Consider the following 17,430-nt stretch of genomic DNA (forward strand, 5'->3'; position numbering starts at 1 on the left):
CCTCACACATCCTCCCCGTTCTGCAAACTGACTTCTAGGGTTAAGATCTTCCTTTCAGGGCCCTAGTTTTGTGCACCAGTGGTCAGTGTCCTGCATGGCTCTGTGATTCTGGTGTGGAAAGTCATGTACAGAACTGACGTCAGTGCGCGAGGGCGGCGTCTATGTAGCTACTGCGAGGTCATCTCAGCGACCACGACGCCAACGACGAACGCGGAGTTGACCAACGCCACCTTCCAATGTGCAGGGGTACCGCTGACAAAAAACTTTCCGCCTGGGGGTAATTCTAAGGTAAGGAATCTATAACTGACCTATGTTTCTTACAGATACATCGTTACCAAAGGTAAGTAACTTTTTCTTTTGTACACACGTAAGAAATGATTGCACACATTCAAAGTCTGAATCCAGACCAATTGTTATGTATAAAAAGTTATTTAGTTATTTTATTTCTAGAACCAAGCAGTACTCAGTTGCTGGTTAGTAACAATCTTCAAAGTAATAATACTTTTATATGCAATAGGATTACAAAAATGCAATGCAATCCTGTGGGAGGAAAATAAAGTTATGCATTAATATGTAAGTACAGATTTACTCTTCCTTTCTTTGAGGGTTTAGCCAACACTGGGTAGGGGTCAGTGTAAGGTAGGTACTGGGCCAGCTGCACTGGGGCGGCCGAGTTCAAAGGTCGCTTAGCCCAACGTTGATCATTGGAGACTGGGGGCACTGAAAGAGGTGTAGGATTCAGTATCTACGCCACGGCGGTCGATACCGGCAATGATGTTTACCCTCTCAGTAAGTGGAGAGCAATGAGGTTGGATGGGATTTAATAGACCACCAACACCGCTGCAGTCATAGTCGTCGTCAGCATGTTCCAGGAGAGCAGATGGAGGCACCGTCAACCCAGCAGCAGGGCTCGTGGTCGTGGGGATGGCGATGCACGTGAATGGAGGAGTTCGTCATCATCGGACCTTCATGGAGAGACATAGGCCGTGCAGGAGAGGCTGACAGGGCCACCTGCAGGAGGGCAGGGGCTCTCGGGAACGAAGCTGTGCCCAGCTTAGGTCATTGGGCGGAGAGGATCCCTTAAGGTTGTGGAAGCCATCCAGCTGCGATGCTTTCTTCTGACAGGGCAGAGTCACATCCACACAAGTGCAGGTCCTCTACTGACGCGTCTTGGTGTTCTTTTGCAGCAGTGAGACGTGTTGACACAATTGTCGATCCTCAACTGCTATGGTTACTGTACCGGGGGATGCCGGGGACTAGGGCCTCCAGCCCAAAGGGAGCTCCTTGGCGCTTGGTTGAAGGCTAAAAGGTCTCTGGGGTTTCTTGGAGGCTTTGCATGGTTTCTGGAAGGACAACAGGTCCAGTTGTCGAACTGGTTACAGGTGTCTGGGTTCTTGACGAGTTCTGTCAGCAGCGGTTTAGTTCCTAGTCCAGCAGCAGTCTTTGGTCCATCGAATCTGAAGATCAAAGTTCTGCGGTGCCCCAAAATACTGAATTTAGGAGTGTTACAGGTACTGATAAGGGCACCTTTTCAAATTGCTTTTCTTCAGGTAAAAGATTTTTTTTCGTGCTCTGGTATGCATTTGTGCTTCACTGGTTTGGTTGCAGCATCTCCATCAAAGAATGTGTTTGCTGGAAGAAGATTATGCGACAGAATGTCTTTGATAAATTCACCCTTTTCTGTTGCTACATCCATCTCTTTTTATGCTTGCGAAAGTTGTCTTTTGCAACCTGTTTTGTAGTGGCTGGTTGGATTAAACTCTTACTATGGCAATTAAAGCATGGAAGTTTAGCTTTAGTGATTATGTCAAACAGCTTTTTCTCTTCGAATACAAATCTCTCCTGCTTCAGTTCAGTGTATAGTTTCAATCCATGTTCAAGGGCATCTAGTAGACGTGCCTTTATATTGTTAGCTGCACATTTTTTGGTCACAACGTTGTGTAGTGGCACAGGCTCAGTCATTTCAAAGAGGTGTTCTTGCTAATGCATGAAATGAAGAAGGCTGTCTACATATTTATTGAAAAGTTCCCCTTTCTTTCCCACAAGTTTATGGTGAGGAACAGTTTCACGCTGGTCCATTAATTGTTAATTTGTCATCTCTCAGAAAACATTGCAAACAGAAAGGACTTCATATTAAACTAGCTGCTATTTAGCAACATAAATTATTTTTTGTGCCTGACGATTCCCTTGGAGCTTTTCTGTGATCTCTGGATCGTTTGATCCAGTTTCATATCTGGAGCCACAGCATTGAAACTTCCCTCACTGTCTTTCAACACAAAATGTCTTTGGATTCATTTTCTGTAGAGGTATGGTTTTTCCACCTCTAGCTTATTCACTCTTTCTAAACTGACCCATATCTCAGGTAGTTTATGCAATCCAGTTTGAGAAACAAAGTAATCAATGACTCAACAGTCTTCATGTGCAGCTCCCAATAATCTTCCAGTTCAGCATGTACCAAGTTTTCCCCAGGACTTGCAAAATTCAGATTTTTCTTGACATTCTTCAACAAACTCTATATACTTGTTTTTCATGTTTTCTGAATTTGAACTCAGTATATTAAACATTGCCTGGCTTTGCATTATGTCTTTTGAATGAAGTGCACCCTGTACATTGTTCTGAGATGAGATATACAAAAACGAATTTGTCATTCTTGTTCCAGAAACCATTCCAATGCAATGTTTCTATAGTCTCAGATATGATGAGCATACCTGTAACGAACAAGCATAATAATTTCCGCTCAATCCTGACTGGACAGTTTTATTTCCAAAGATTTCAGCCTCAATAAGTGCATCCTCTATGCCACATCCACTGGTAAAACTTCCCGAACACCGCAATGCAACTTTTGTCATGTGGAAAATGCCCATAATTGGATAAAGATTATCAAAGTCTACTGGATTGCTCACAAAATTGTTTGCTACAATACGGAAAACACCTTCAATGCTGAAAATTGGCTAGATAGGCTAGTCTGCAAGCTGAGCGCGCACATTTTGGAATTTTTTAAGAGCTGTGTATACTTTTGCGTAGTTTGTGACTGGAGATGGTATTACTGGTAAAAACCCAGCCTTCTACATTGGGTATGTAGTCCGTGAGAACAGAGCATGAATGTCAGCCCACGGAGGAACTGACTTTTCTTAATCCTTAAGTCGCACTGAATAACCAATATGATAATTCAAATAAATAAGCTTTGCGGACCGCAGCATCAGGTAGAAGAAGATCACGTCTTCAGCCACTTTGTAACTTTCTGGTAGACTAGGTGTTTATGGCTCGTAGTGATTTTGAACACATTGGCAAGGCAGTTGGGTTATGAGTTTGGAGCTTTGATGGTTTATGCCTACAGCTGACACAGCTTGTTTTCTAGCAGCTACTTCATTGGTACAGTCTTGAAAATGCACCATGGCAGTAACACGTGTGCTGGATGTTTCCAGACAAAGAAGAGCTGTCTTCAAAATCAAAATTATCAAGAGCAGCATTGTAAATCCTTTCTTGATAAAGTGACTTGTAATTGGTGTGCTTTTAGATTTACAAGATTTTACAGCATGAACTGCTAACAAGTTCCTGTTTCGTATAATGTCATTATAACTTTCTGATACACCAATCCTTTTCATTGAAATGACTAGCTGTCTACTGTTGCACTTGTCATAAATTGCGTGGGCAATCATCATGTGTAGAGGAGTTTTCTTCTTGCCTTGATGTAATTCATAAAACAGGATTTAGAAAGGACATTATATTTGCACATCATACATTCATTGGATTGTCTTCCACTTCTTCCCTTATATATTCAAAGCCAACATCAATCATTTAGACTTCTGTTCCGAACTCAAGAGCTTGAGTTTGTAACAGTTTTACTTTTCTGATATTAAACAATAATGTAAAAAATGTTAAGACAACATCAGGCTGAGCTCTGGGGCATCACAAAATTTGTCATTAAGTCCAAAATCTAAATTTTTCACGATGTTTCTTAAAATGGTTCCTGCTGATTTTACTGCATCCTATGATCTTATTTTGTCAGCAAGATCTTCAGGAGTCAAGTCAGCTGAGAAAACCATAAATTGCTCAGTCTTTTTTGTTAGACTGACAAAAACAAATTCTGTCATTGTACTTTTCTCACCAGAAAAATCTTAATTTTGTTAATATTGATCAATACAGTTTCATCAATGTTTACCATTATTTCTCTGATCTCACTGAGTGTGAATCAATAGCCAGCACACAAGAGAGGCTTTAAAACTTAATTTGCTTTTCTTTTCCAAAGGCTGCAAACTTAACTGAAGGCTGGCGGTTAGGTTGCTGCTAACAGATGCAGTTCAGGTGGACATACAAATCTGCTGCAAATACATTCACCTCACTGTTTAGATCAGCTACTCGGCAGAAAACGTCATCTCGGAAGAAATAAGATGCAGATAAAAACATGTTTGCACTTTAAGACTCATACTCTGTACTTTATTTTTTCATCAATCCCTGTGGCCCTTGTTCTGACTAAACCACAGATAACACATTGCAGATCCTCTGTTTTCTGATCAGTTGGAGGTGGACGAGGGGTGGCCATCGATTTTCTAAGTGGATGGGCATTGGGTTTGGTTTTCATCCCTTTCTCAAAAGCCTCTGATTCTTGTTGTGATTTGTTGGTTTCTTCAATTTATTGACAATATTTGATCCTCTTCACCCATCCGTTTCAATCTTTGGTGAACGTCATCTTGTCATGTTTCTACAGCATCTCAAACTCTCTTCTGTCCAACCACATTTGTTATTAGCTTTTCTTTTAGATTAGTTTGGCATATTAGACATTTTTCTTTGTTAATGTCTTCCAGAACAATTCGGACTGAATTAGCAATGTATACTCAAGCTAAATTACTTCTCTAAGGATACAAAAACACAAATCAAAAAGAAAAGTCTCTGTATCACATTTCTTTTTATGGAGTATTATCAAAGAGCCAATTGTATGGGGCATGATGATCTCATAGTAGGAATTTCTGATGTATGTTGCAAGTGAAGATCTTAGCTTTGGATAAGTGGAGTTTTAGGTTGCTGATTAGTATCCATTTACCTGTGGCTCAGTGTTGGACTTGGCCTTTTCCCCCCAAAATTTTTCGCTTTTGACCCCCTTATCTGGATTGTCTCCCCCATGGGATTAAACCTGTATAGGCCATGAGTGGTGTGAGACACCTTGTGAAAATGTAATTACCTGACATAATGTGAGCACTTGTAAAATCCCCCATTTTAAAACTGCACCCCCATTTTAAAACTGCACCTGACTGAAATGTATTGCTTTTAAAATGGATGCCATGGCCATGGGTTTTGCCACTGGACTGACATAGGTCAGCGGTCTAGATAATATTACCCAGCTACCCCTAGCTTTTGGAGGGAAAGCCTGGCACCCCGGGTGCTCACCCCCTCCCCTAGAACCAGTTTAGGCTAGATGTGCCAACATTCTAGAAGGTCCTGGCACTGCCTGGGAGGAGGGTATAAATAGGGAGAAGTGTCACCAGAGAGTCAGTCAGCGCTGGGACAAGGAAGGAAGGGGACCTGTTGTGAGGTGCTACCGCCACATGGGCCTGTGAGCTGGGCCCTGCACCCCTATAAACCCCCCCGCTGCTGTCCCCATGGGCCCCTGACAAGGGAGGGCCCCTACCCAGGACACTGACGCTGTGGGACCTTGAACTACGCCAGCGCTGAGGGAAAGAGGTGCCCACATGAGGAGGAATGCTGTGGGCTTGAACCCCCCAGGAGGTGAGGAGTGTGCCCCTGGAGCTGGCTGTGGAACTGTTCGCCCCCTCCGTGAGGTGCGCCTGTCAGACGCTGTTTGGGGAGGTTGGTGCCCCCAGGAAGCTGTGGCCCCTTTGGAAGTGCTGCTGCTGCATTGCCTTAAGCGCTGGATTGGGAGGAGCTGCGTGTCCTTAGAAGCCCTGGACTGACTACCCAGCACTGTGGGAGGAGAAGCGCTGTATTAGTGTCTCTTAGCGCTATCTTGGGTGCCCCTGCGAAGCGCTGTGAAGTTATGAGGCGCTGTACATATGGTAGCTGACCCAAGAGTGGAGGAGTGAGGCAGTGGTGAGAGGAGGTGGACGCACTGAGAGCAGCTAGTTTGTCTCTGAGGCTGACAGTTTCTTCAGAGGGTTGTTCCCCCTTCAACCTTTGACCGATCCCTCTCAATCCAACAATTGCTGATAAGAACATTAAGCTACTTGAGGAAGAAGACCCTTCTATATTGGAGCCCCAGTGAATCCTCTCAGGACACCCTTAACTGAGGGTATCCCTGACTTCCTATACTCAGCGCTGCGCTTACCGGTGTTGTGGAGCAGCTGTGGTGAAGGCGGGTGTCTGTGGCACCATAGCGACCTGAAGCGCGAGGGCGCCGTGTGTGCTCATCCTTCCTGAGAGGCCGGAGTGGGAAGTGTCTGAGGAGAAGCAGCGGCGCTGTGTTAGCTGATTGCGGGACCCCGGAGGCACCAGCCGCGTCACTCGGAGCAGGAAGCGCTTCCGCGCATGTCCTCGGTGTGTCCGCTATTGGAAGCAGGAGGGGCCTAGGGTCGGGCAGGCCCAGGAGAGCAGCGTCGCCGCAAAGAGTAGCGTCCTTCCTGTGAGCGAGTGCAGAGGCGGGAGAAGAGCGAGCGCTTCCGCGCATGCCCGGCGGAGAAGTGCCATCCGAGGGAAAGTCATCGCGTCAGCCGAGGAGCGCCGCGTTGGAGAGCCAGTCGTCGATTCCCTCAGAAGAGGCAGAAGCGCCACAGCGGACGTCGCGGTAGGGAGCCCTGGGCCGGGAAAGCCTTCCCTGCCCTCCCCCTTCAGCCCGACTGCTGCCAAGCTCCATCGAGCGTGGAGAACACAACCGCTGGGACACTTTCAAACCCACAAGTAAGCCGGGTAGAGAGGGAGCGGGAGGCGGCAGCGTCAATTGCCGAGGACCGGGACATCGGGGCTAAGCCCCAGGAGTTTAACTGTTTGATACCTGGAAAACTGAATTGGGAAAGTGGGTTAGTGACTCAAACAACCACAGCAAAACCATTAATATTTACCTCAGAGGAGAGAGGAGGAAGGTGTGAAGGGGACAGCAGGGTTCCTGCGACAAGACCCTAATAGTCTATTGGTAACTGAGGGAGTGGATCCTCCACTAGAGAGGTGTAGTCTGTAACTTAACTAGAGGGGAGCTGTGTTAATACTACTGTGTCCTCCTTTTAGTCACATACCGGGAGGGCTATGCTGCGAAGATCTGCATCCAGTAGAGGTCTGTGGAGTTGAGCAGTCACTCAAGAAAGTGTGGGGTAATGTACCTGCTAATGAGTCTTTAAAAACGTAATGTACTGTCAGGCTGCATTCTCCTTTCTGTAAATTTATTAGTGAAGTGTATTGTGACCTGAATAACTACAGACCTTAAATGTACCCTTGATTCTTATAATCTAACCGGGAAAAGTATTGAAGTGTTTTAGGCCTGACCTCCCACTTCTATAAGTATGCCCCGAGGAGGGCCCCTACATGATGTTAATGCTAGGCGATGTATGTTCCGCCTGATGTTTGATACACCTAGCCCGGTGACATGCCTGATGAAATGCCATAGTTACCTGTTGCCAGATGGTCCCTGAGGTTAGGCCTGGCTCTTAGGTTATTGGTTATACGTTTATAGTGAGGCCACTTTCCTATCTAATGGTTAATTGCATGTTTTTGTGCCACCGTGCAGGTGATTGTACCTTTTATTACAGGTGCTCCTATTTATGAGGTACTATGATGCCCTGATGTTTTCTTTTACAGGGGTGGGGATTGGCGTTCTAATGCATGAGGTGTATTTATGCATAATGTTGTATCTTACATTTTCAGCCAACCCCCTAAGGATGAGAGCCTGAGTTGGCCCCGCCAGATTGGCCCCAGGTCTAATGTTTGATTAACCATCCTTTTTCCTTACAGCTATGGACTATGGACTCAATCCCTTTTTGGTCCCATGTAAATAATCCCCCTCTGAAGTACTTGGCTCTGGTGCCAGTTGGCGCCATGTTATGATGACACTGTTAATGCATTTTTGCCTTGCAGGTTGGAGATACTAAACTGCTTAATTTTCCAACTCATATTGGTGTCCTGCCTCTTTTGTGGTGTGCCCGGTGTGTTGACTGAGGGTACTGCGTGAGTGCTTCACATGTCCTCCAAGTTTGGCCTGCCCGCTTGATGCCATGCTACCCCCTTTGAGACTTGGGCAACCCCCATTTCCAACATTTGGTGGCAGAGCGGTGGGATAGGACTTGTGTTTGCGCAGTACCACAGCGGCCACAGGTTACACCACAAGTAGAGCCTTGTGGTGGGGATTATTGTTTGGAAGATTGTTTGCCAAATTGCTTCCTCCGGAAGAGCGTTCTGAACTGTCCCCTTTTTCCACTGTGGGTGTGTCCCGGGTGTATCTCGCCACGATGGGGTTGATTTACCAGGAAGTGGAACTGATGGAGTACACCGAACAGGAGGTGATAGACTTCCTCCTGGAGAGAGGGATACCCCCAGTAGGGAACATTAGGAGGAATTTGTTTCTCTATGAGGCCCTCAAGAGGGGAGAGCCCTTAGAGATTGATGGGGACTTGTCTGACTACCCTCCTGAAGTTTTGAAGGGTCAGTGGGTTAGAGACCAGAGAGAGGGCTCCCCATCCAGAACCCTGGGAGGTAGTTGCTCCGATGAGGAGGAGGAAGAGTCTAGCAGGGCAGAGACGCCAGTAGCTGTGGAGGACACCGAAGATAGGGAGTCTCGCACTGGGTCCAGTCCCGGGGGCACTGCCCCATCCCTTTCCCTGTCCCCAGAAGAGTGGGTAGATAAGAGGGAGGAAAGGGAGTATCAGCTGGCGCTGGCAAAGCTCAGGCATGCCGAGGGCTTAGCGCAGCTGAGGGTAGAAGAGCAGCGACTAGAGACTGAAAAAGTCCTAGCGCTGGAGAGGATGGCGGAGGCGGAGAGGGCCTTCGCCAGGGAGAGATCAGCTCAGGTGGGTAGGTTGTCCCCTGAGAGTGGTTTTAGGAGTCTGGATTCACCGAAGAGGGTGGGATCCAGTGGTGGCAGCGAGTGTAGGTCCAGTGCAAAGAGTCCCACTCCCGAAGCCCAAGAGACTGTGCCTGATTCCCCGGAAGAGGAGGACGGGTTAGTGTTTAGGGGCAGGGGAAAGCTGTTCCATCAGTCCTGGGGAGAGTTCGAGGAGGAGTGTTGGACTGTACTGGAGGATTGGGTGGTGAGGAGAGCAGTGGAGGATTGGGAAGGGCTGTGCCATGCCGTTATCCGGGAGCACATGCTAAGGAGTTGTTTCCCAAGACTGCGTCACCATCTGTTGCGGTGCGGGTTCTCAGACCCCAGGGAACTTGCACGGGAGGCAGACCTCTGGGTAAGTGCCAGAGCGTCTGGGAAGACATTGGGGAGTGATCCAGAAAGGAGTGGTGCAGGGAATTTCCGACCCAGCGTGGCGGGAGAGGTGAGAAGCCCAGCTAGGTCCCAGGATAGTGAGCGGGTTGTAGGGCCTCACATCCCATCTAAAGGAGGGAGTGAGACGGGGAGGTGTCCCGAGATGCCCCAACTGCAGTCACAGGGCCTGGAGAGTTCTTTAAGAGAACCCCAGGTTGGGAGTCTAGGCTGTCCCGATGTGTCATCCAGAGGAAGGGATCCCCTCATGTCAGGAGGACCCGGAGCATCATTAATCAGAGCTCCAGGGGTTCGGGGGTTTGACCAGTCACAGGGTTTAGATCCTGGACTGGGGTTCCAGGTTAAGGGGTTGCCTGACCTGGAGGGTGGGGTACCTGTAATTCAGGTCCCTACCAATTTGACTCCTAGGGGTACTACTCCCAGTGGGAGGGTGCGGAACTCTGGGAGGGGGTGCAGAGGGAGGAAGGTCTGTCTCTTCTCTGTCACCAGCTCAGCCACAGGGCGCAGATCCTGGGTTGGGTGGCCAGGGACAGGGTTTGCCTGCCCTGGTGGGAGGGACCTCTGTAATCAGGGTCCCCCCAAAGTTGACTCTCAGGGGTACTACTCCAGTTAGGAGGGTGCGGAACTCTGGGAGGAGAAGTAGGGGGAGGAGAGCCTCGCCCCTAAGGGCTGGTCAGTCTGAGGGTGTAGACCCCAGATGGGTGGACCAGTGGCAGTTTGGAGAGAAGAGAGTGGTCCAAGGGAATTACAAGCCTGAGGCTAGAGCCTCCCACTCTAGGAAGGAGAAACATCCCACTAGGGAACACCAGTGGGGTGGTTTTGTTGGTGAAGGGAGGGTTGCGAAAGAGAACCATTGGGTTCCAGAGTGGAGGAGAGACTGCAGGTGCTCCTGTAGTTGCAGGCCTGCGTCCACCTTTTACCGCCCCAAGCAGGGAAGCCCATCAAGGCATTGATATGTCTACCCTGGCTTTTGGCTGGGGGGGAGTCGTGTTGGACTTGGCCTTTTCCCCCCAAAATTTTTCGCTTTTGACCCCCTTATCTGGATTGTCTCCCCCATGGGATTAAACCTGTATAGGCCATGAGTGGTGTGAGACACCTTGTGAAAATGTAATTACCTGACATAATGTGAGCACTTGTAAAATCCCCCATTTTAAAACTGCACCCCCATTTTAAAACTGCACCTGACTGAAATGTATTGCTTTTAAAATGGATGCCATGGCCATGGGTTTTGCCACTGGACTGACATAGGTCAGCGGTCTAGATAATATTACCCAGCTACCCCTAGCTTTTGGAGGGAAAGCCTGGCACCCCGGGTGCTCACCCCCTCCCCTAGAACCAGTTTAGGCTAGATGTGCCAACATTCTAGAAGGTCCTGGCACTGCCTGGGAGGAGGGTATAAATAGGGAGAAGTGTCACCAGAGAGTCAGTCAGCGCTGGGACAAGGAAGGAAGGGGACCTGTTGTGAGGTGCTACCGCCACATGGGCCTGTGAGCTGGGCCCTGCACCCCTATAAACCCCCCCGCTGCTGTCCCCATGGGCCCCTGACAAGGGAGGGCCCCTACCCAGGACACTGACGCTGTGGGACCTTGAACTACGCCAGCGCTGAGGGAAAGAGGTGCCCACATGAGGAGGAATGCTGTGGGCTTGAACCCCCCAGGAGGTGAGGAGTGTGCCCCTGGAGCTGGCTGTGGAACTGTTCGCCCCCTCCGTGAGGTGCGCCTGTCAGACGCTGTTTGGGGAGGTTGGTGCCCCCAGGAAGCTGTGGCCCCTTTGGAAGTGCTGCTGCTGCATTGCCTTAAGCGCTGGATTGGGAGGAGCTGCGTGTCCTTAGAAGCCCTGGACTGACTACCCAGCACTGTGGGAGGAGAAGCGCTGTATTAGTGTCTCTTAGCGCTATCTTGGGTGCCCCTGCGAAGCGCTGTGAAGTTATGAGGCGCTGTACATATGGTAGCTGACCCAAGAGTGGAGGAGTGAGGCAGTGGTGAGAGGAGGTGGACGCACTGAGAGCAGCTAGTTTGTCTCTGAGGCTGACAGTTTCTTCAGAGGGTTGTTCCCCCTTCAACCTTTGACCGATCCCTCTCAATCCAACAATTGCTGATAAGAACATTAAGCTACTTGAGGAAGAAGACCCTTCTATATTGGAGCCCCAGTGAATCCTCTCAGGACACCCTTAACTGAGGGTATCCCTGACTTCCTATACTCAGCGCTGCGCTTACCGGTGTTGTGGAGCAGCTGTGGTGAAGGCGGGTGTCTGTGGCACCATAGCGACCTGAAGCGCGAGGGCGCCGTGTGTGCTCATCCTTCCTGAGAGGCCGGAGTGGGAAGTGTCTGAGGAGAAGCAGCGGCGCTGTGTTAGCTGATTGCGGGACCCCGGAGGCACCAGCCGCGTCACTCGGAGCAGGAAGCGCTTCCGCGCATGTCCTCGGTGTGTCCGCTATTGGAAGCAGGAGGGGCCTAGGGTCGGGCAGGCCCAGGAGAGCAGCGTCGCCGCAAAGAGTAGCGTCCTTCCTGTGAGCGAGTGCAGAGGCGGGAGAAGAGCGAGCGCTTCCGCGCATGCCCGGCGGAGAAGTGCCATCCGAGGGAAAGTCATCGCGTCAGCCGAGGAGCGCCGCGTTGGAGAGCCAGTCGTCGATTCCCTCAGAAGAGGCAGAAGCGCCACAGCGGACGTCGCGGTAGGGAGCCCTGGGCCGGGAAAGCCTTCCCTGCCCTCCCCCTTCAGCCCGACTGCTGCCAAGCTCCATCGAGCGTGGAGAACACAACCGCTGGGACACTTTCAAACCCACAAGTAAGCCGGGTAGAGAGGGAGCGGGAGGCGGCAGCGTCAATTGCCTGAGGACCGGGACATCGGGGCTAAGCCCCAGGAGTTTAACTGTTTGATACCTGGAAAACTGAATTGGGAAAGTGGGTTAGTGACTCAAACAACCACAGCAAAACCATTAATATTTACCTCAGAGGAGAGAGGAGGAAGGTGTGAAGGGGACAGCAGGGTTCCTGCGACAAGACCCTAATAGTCTATTGGTAACTGAGGGAGTGGATCCTCCACTAGAGAGGTGTAGTCTGTAACTTAACTAGAGGGGAGCCGTGTTAATACTACTGTGTCCTCCTTTTAGTCACATACCGGGAGGGCTATGCTGCGAAGATCTGCATCCAGTAGAGGTCTGTGGAGTTGAGCAGTCACTCAAGAAAGTGTGGGGTAATGTACCTGCTAATGAGTCTTTAAAAACGTAATGTACTGTCAGGCTGCATTCTCCTTTCTGTAAATTTATTAGTGAAGTGTATTGTGACCTGAATAACTACAGACCTTAAATGTACCCTTGATTCTTATAATCTAACCGGGAAAAGTATTGAAGTGTTTTAGGCCTGACCTCCCACTTCTATAAGTATGCCCCGAGGAGGGCCCCTACATGATGTTAATGCTAGGCGATGTATGTTCCGCCTGATGTTTGATACACCTAGCCCGGTGACATGCCTGATGAAATGCCATAGTTACCTGTTGCCAGATGGTCCCTGAGGTTAGGCCTGGCTCTTAGGTTATTGGTTATACGTTTATAGTGAGGCCACTTTCCTATCTAATGGTTAATTGCATGTTTTTGTGCCACCGTGCAGGTGATTGTACCTTTTATTACAGGTGCTCCTATTTATGAGGTACTATGATGCCCTGATGTTTTCTTTTACAGGGGTGGGGATTGGCGTTCTAATGCATGAGGTGTATTTATGCATAATGTTGTATCTTACATTTTCAGCCAACCCCCTAAGGATGAGAGCCTGAGTTGGCCCCGCCAGATTGGCCCCAGGTCTAATGTTTGATTAACCATCCTTTTTCCTTACAGCTATGGACTATGGACTCAATCCCTTTTTGGTCCCATGTAAATAATCCCCCTCTGAAGTACTTGGCTCTGGTGCCAGTTGGCGCCATGTTATGATGACACTGTTAATGCATTTTTGCCTTGCAGGTTGGAGATACTAAACTGCTTAATTTTCCAACTCATATTGGTGTCCTGCCTCTTTTGTGGTGTGCCCGGTGTGTTGACTGAGGGTACTGCGTGAGTGCTTCACATGTCCTCCAAGTTTGGCCTGCCCGCTTGATGCCATGCTACCCCCTTTGAGACTTGGGCAACCCCCATTTCCAACACTCAGTCTGTGGCCTAGGCCAGAAAAATCCAGGTCTTCTGGGCTTTCCAGTCTGAGAATTGTCTGTGGGTCATCCATAAGTTGACAAAGGTTCGATCGAGGTCCAGTACGAAGATGAGGTAAGCATTAAAGAGAAATAGATAATCTTGTGGCACCCCAAACTCCATGCAGAATGGAAGAGGCTAGTACAGAGGGAGGGAGTTAATGGTTGATAGTTGATACGTCAGAGAGAACAAAGTAGATCCATTCTAGGATTTCAGTCTCAGTAGTAGTGATTGAGTGGTGGTGAGCTGTTTCACAGGCAGCAGATAGGTCCATAAGTAGTAGCGCTGCAATTATGGTTCTATCTACTTTGATCTTCAGAGTGTCCCAGATGTATATCAGGGTGGATTTCATTACTCTGTGACAGTGGAAGCTGGTTTGGTGGTCAGGGAGTTGGCTGTTTTCATAAAAAAAGTTGGAGATCTGAGTTAAGGTTGCTCTTTCGAACTCTATGCATAGGAACTTTTATTTGCCTGGATCTGCTGGATTAATTTTGTTTTTCTTTGTTATGGGCTTGATGTAGGCAGTCTTAAGTCACTGGGAAAGATGCTTGAGGTCTGGCCTAGACTGCAGCATTAATGGAAACTAAGATGTCCTTTGAAGATTTGGGGGAAGAAGATTCTCACTGGCTTCCCACTGGGCCATTATTTTAAGCAGTTTCTTAAACTTGGTGGGTAGAGTTGTTTGAAGGTACCAAAATATCATGTTTGCCAACAGATATTATTTTGTGGTCTCAGGCAGGAGGTTGCTGAATGCCTTTCTTCTAAGATAGAGGACTATGGTCTTGGCTTTCGTGAAAAGATAGATTGCAAGGGCAAAACAGAGGGCTTGGGAGAGAGGGATCTTGGTAGCAGTTTATTGCAAGTTATTGAATTGTGAGACACTCCTCTTATATTTCTTTAACAGACATTTTGCTTAGGAGAATCAATTGGATGGAGAATATTGCATGCAGGCTGTCTACAGCTGAGTCTGTCTGTTCAAAGCTTCTGCGGAAAAGTTGAAAACACCCCTGTTTGAGTGAGTTTTGGTTCGTTCAACTACATGTTCAAGTTCAGGATACAGAGGCTGTTGTGCACTACAGTGACATTGTGGTGGCTGTAAGGAAGATATCTGACAATGCTTTCCTGTTTGTTGGAGACATGTATATCAAAAGGAATGAGCAAAGGAGTGTGGGGTTAGGTGACGGGAAATTATTGTTGTCAAATCAGTGACAATGTCAACTTGACATCGAAGAATATGAGGCGGTGGTAAACCATAACTACAAGAGTAAGTTGTGTGATTGAGGCCCTTGGGGTATTGGCTGTCTATTTGTATTGTTCTGTCAATATCAATAGAGAAATCTATTTTCCTGCTGTACATGTTACATCTATACAAAGCATTTTAAAATTAATTTGTCCCAACTGAAATCGAGTTATTAGTCAAATAAAGGACTGGATCTCAGCTGTCTTTCTATCTCAATAGGTTTCTGGACTTCTCAAAAAAATTACTAACAAATAGCTGGTTAACAAAAAGCTCCATCAAGCTACTCTTTAACTGAATATTATGCTTCATTGCTGCAGAATGCAGGAAAATATCATCTCACTCTATAAACCAATTTCTATCACATAGGCAGCAGTTTTCTTCTGTCTAGATGTGAGCCTTCTGATAGTTAAATTGTTTCTATTATATTGTTATTGCTATATGTCTAAAAAGGTTGGTTGTTATAATTTCACCTCCATTTATTTGGCTATTATTCAGTGTAATAAATGTGATAATTCTATTTTGGAATTCCAACATAGACTGGCAGAGATATCTCAATTGATTGATTCAGTTCCCAATTGGTCTGGGGGTAATAGCGCTTAAAAGCCTTTTTCTCTAAAAATTTGTCTTTGCCTTTAGCTCTGGGTCAAAATGTCAGGGTAGGAGGGGAATAATCCTTAGCACGTCTTGAGATGACATTATGTAGATTTGCTCACTAACTCAGAATCAGGAGCATCAGAGAGAGTGGTACTCTGAGGCAGCTTTGCTCAATAATGACTATTCCATCAGGCATGCAGTGACGAGTAAAATTGCTAATTATTGGACTTGGACCTCTCTACAGGGTCATCCCCCAACATTTTGCCTTCACCTCTCCTGTTTTTCTGAATTACCTTTTTTGCCATTAGGAAGACTTCAGGACTGCCTGGACCCCCAGATGACTGCCCTACTGAATTAGGGGACTGCTCCTGCTTGAAGCCCTGCTTTGCTGCTTGAAGGAGAACTGTGCAATCTCCTTGAACAAAGGACCACCAGAAGTGACTCCAAGGTCTAGTTGGGTTGCCTGCTGTGTGAGCTACTGGGGCATAAGAATCTCCTGAGTCCTTGAACTCCACATCTGGCCTCCCCCAGTGTAGTACTTCGCAGGTCCTTGACCCTTGAAAGTGGTGTTAGAGATGCTGCTTCTATCTAACCCTAAAACTTTGAACTCAGATGATTTTTCACCCAAAAGAACCCTTAGTACTGGAAACTACAGTGCCTGTCGGCCTGACTTTGCAGTAGCTCCTTCTATGTTCTTCCTTCAAATCCTGTTCAGCGGAACCTCTTGACGAAGGTATCTGACCTTGTGGAGACCTTTTCGGCTACAGCCCGCAGCTTCGTCGTGCAGGATATGTTTGACGTCTATAAAATTAACTACGTCTGAAGGTAAAAAACTTCACCGCAACCTCGTCTAGTGGACCCCGATGACAATGTCTCCTCCTTGGACACCTCCTGTTGGCATGACCTGCTGAATTCCACCTTCTCAAGAACTTTTTCAAAATTTCTTCCAAGTCCGAAGGTAAGCCGAGACCGGGCCCAATCCATCGTGTGTATCTGATTCGCGGTCCATCGGGTTGGCCTTAACTTTGCCTTGGTCTCGCGCGACCAAATACTCTTGGTTGGCGTTTTGTTCTTTTAGACACTAGTTTGCACTAGAAATCGTACGAAATTCACAACTCTGGTTCTACTGATTGGATTTAATTCATTTTTGTGTAATTTTATTCATTAAATATTACTCTGTTTTCCTAAATTGGTTACGGATTTTTCTTGTGTTGTCTTTTTAACTTTAGGACTGTTTGTGTGCTGCATAATTACTTTACCTCAATGCTGAGCCTGACTGTTTTGTTTCAAGCTACCAGAGTATTTAGCACAGATTAATTTAGTGAATTTTGTGATGATTCACTCTGACAAGGATTGTGGTTGTTGCCAGAGTGGGGTTTCCATCCTCCTCAACCAATAGCCCCAGTTCCACACTGATCCATGAAAAGAAAATATGAAAAGTGTGTGTCGGGCAAAAAGAGTTGCATTGGACCAGAGATGTGGGCAAGATAGTAATTCAAGAGGTCAGCATAACAAAGTAGGAAAACTGAAGTGGAAAGAGTGAAAAATGAGAATGGTAGCCAGGGGAACAATGGAAGCATTGAATGAATCTCCTGGATCAGGAATGGGATCATGGGATGAAACTTAAGTAGAAAGTAAGAAAACAGTGGGACACCTAGAAAGGGTGCTGACCCAAGCAGTTGTGAAATAAACCATCGGAAAAGGAGGGAGTAATTGAGGAACACACTCAAGGTATTATGGATTTATGAAAGAATTAAATTTATATAGCACGCAACTGCCTGTAAGTGCCTGGGTGCTAGTCAAGCAGCAATTAACTAGACTGCAACCAGTTGCAATAGATCTGTAGCAAGTGGCAAACACATTTTGAAGCCAGGGTTTGAAAACAACCAAGTTTTGATTTCCTAAAAATAATTGTACTGCTTTGAGATTTTAGATGCAGTGGCAGACAATCCCACAATTTTACAGTGGAGAAAATAAAATGTCTTCCCCCACAGGTGCCTTTTTATATTTTAGATACCACCAGACTTTTTGTGAAGGCGGAGCGTAGTGTT

This window comes from Lissotriton helveticus, chromosome 6 (genome assembly GCF_964261635.1).
Source record: "Lissotriton helveticus chromosome 6, aLisHel1.1, whole genome shotgun sequence".
In the NCBI taxonomy this organism is placed as follows: Eukaryota; Metazoa; Chordata; class Amphibia; order Caudata; family Salamandridae; genus Lissotriton; species Lissotriton helveticus.